We start from the raw sequence: 2,545 nt of genomic DNA, 5'->3' as shown, positions 1-2,545 counted from the left end.
TTATGGAGAGTTAGTTCACTGAATATAGTTTTTGGAAGGCATTTTTATTGCTTTCAAAGGGCTAAAGAATTCTATGAGTCTTTTATAGCATGGCTCTGTGGAGAATCCTGCCATGTTCTTCAAGATTTCTCCTTACCTTTGGTTTTATGTAGTTTAAATATAATGTTACTGGACTTTCTATCTGTTTATTATCTATTTTAATTGCTTGGTGTTCCCTGTGCTTCCTGAAAGTTTGGATTAATGGATATAATTTAATTTAAAAAAGCTTCAGGCATTACTACTTTAAATATTTCTTCTTCATAGTCTCTTCAGCATTCTAAAGTATTCTGACGTACATTCACACCTTAGAAATTTGCTCATAATTATTTAAATATTGTTTTATGGCTTTTATTGTTAACATCAGAGATAGTCTACTGACCTACCTTCAAAATTATTGACCTTCTTTACTCAGGTTTGTCGAGACTACTCCTGAGCCCATCAAAGACAAGCTTCCTTAAGGTGGGTACCTTTCTATCATTTAATTTTAATTCTTAGTCCTTCATGTCTCTGCTTACAGAATCTATTTATTCTTGCATGCCACCTACTTTTTGCAAAGAAGTCTTTAACATGAATCAAATTATTTGAAATTTCCCAGTCTGTTTCTTCAAATTCTTTGTCATAACAGTATCTGGTTCTGAGGCTTGTGTTTTCTATCACACTGTTTTTTGTTGTTGTTGTTGTTGTTTGTCTTGTCTTTTTACTATGTTTTATAATTATTTTGTTGCAGGCTGGGCATGTTGCAGGGTATAGGGAAACTTGGTATGAATAGGCCTTTGGAATGAGCATTCATTTAGTACTTTCCACAGTTATATGCACCGTCGGCTTCTGTCTTCTGGTGTCCTGGTTTGAATTTCACCTTATGGGTTTTGAATTTCCAAGAACTTCTCAGAGTCTTTGTGTAAGGAACTCACTGAAATATTCATTTAAATTTAAAATCATGATTTAATTTTTCATCTATCATTTTCAGGACCTTTATAAAGAAAGATGAGCTAGTTCTTCTACGTAAATTATTCCAACTCAACTGAACAGATGACCTGACAATGAAAATTAAAGTCTTTGTCACCTTTTCTCAATATTGAGCTTCAGAAATGAAGGGTATTTCAGTCAGATTACTCATATTATCATTCCTACAGCTTTAAAACTGCTACTCTGGGATAGGGGTTTAGCACAATGAAAGAGCACTTGTCTGAGCACCAGCTCAGACACCCTGGGTTTGATCCCTAGCACACACACAAAGAATCCCCTACTACTCTGATGCGTGAGGAGAGGAGCATAAAGATATAGGCAGTGACGGAATTATTTAAAATTGTACCTGGTCACAAACAATAGAATTCTATCTGAAAGCTTGCAAGCTAATATAGATGGAGTATATCAAATTTATTCCCTGTCCACACATTATCAGAAAAGAGTGGGAGTTTATGAGAAGTGTTTAGGAAAAATAGCCAACTAAGGCTCAGACTGCTATTACTGCTTAATGATTTCTATGTAATAGGTATCCTGTAACATGATGTTCCTAACTCATGCTGTAACATTTTGAATAACATTTTTTTCTAAAAGAAATTATTTATGTATTTGTTCATTCATTTGTTTGTTTGTTTCCAAGGAAAGAGAGAGAGAGAGAAAGAGAGACAGAACACCAGGGCTTCTATCCACTGCAAATGAACTCCAGATACATGTACCACTTTGCGCTTTATGTGGGTAATGGGGATCAAACCCAGGTCATTAGGCTTTGCAGGCATGCTGCTTAATGGTTGAGACATCTCACCAGCCCCAAATCCTTTTATTTTTGAGTTTTAATTTCTATAATAGTGAAGCAAAAGAAATCATTCTTATTCACAGTCCTTTCTGTGAGGTTCAAATGGATGGTGACCCTTGATGTGTTCTGTACAGTACAGAGTCACATAGTTTTATTTATAAAACATGTGTATATGTCATGTTTATATTGGAAAGGAGATGTTGGAAAAATATTTAGGAAACTTGTCAAGGATGATAATTTTTCATTAGTTTTACCCATTCAATTCTTCTCGTACTATTATCTTCTGAGTGTCCTTGCTGCCTTTCCCCATAGGAATGCTCAGTTTTCCTGACTCTACTTTGTGTTCCATCCATCCTCTTTAGGAACTCTTTTTAAAAATATTTTTTTTATTTATTTAACATTCAGAGAGAGAGAAAGAGAGAGAATGGACATACCAGGGCCTCTGGCCACTGCAAACAAACTCCAGACACATGCACCCCCTTGTACATCTGGCTTATGTGGGTCCTGGGGAATTGAACCTGGGTCCTTTGGATTTGCAGGCAACAATGTTAACTGCTAAGACATCTCTCCTGCCCCCTTCTGGAATTCTTGCTATAATTATGCCACTGTAATGAATTTCTTGCTAATATGTTAAGAATTTTAGATAGTCAAGTGTAGTTTCAGTTTGGAATACAGATCAAAAAGGTCAAAGAATGTGATTAAATGAATCAAGGGGTTTGGAAGAACTTATGGAAATCTTCCCATAGCCCC

Source organism: Jaculus jaculus, chromosome 3, assembly GCF_020740685.1.
Source record: "Jaculus jaculus isolate mJacJac1 chromosome 3, mJacJac1.mat.Y.cur, whole genome shotgun sequence".
In the NCBI taxonomy this organism is placed as follows: Eukaryota; Metazoa; Chordata; class Mammalia; order Rodentia; family Dipodidae; genus Jaculus; species Jaculus jaculus.
This window is presented reverse-complemented; position numbering follows the sequence as displayed.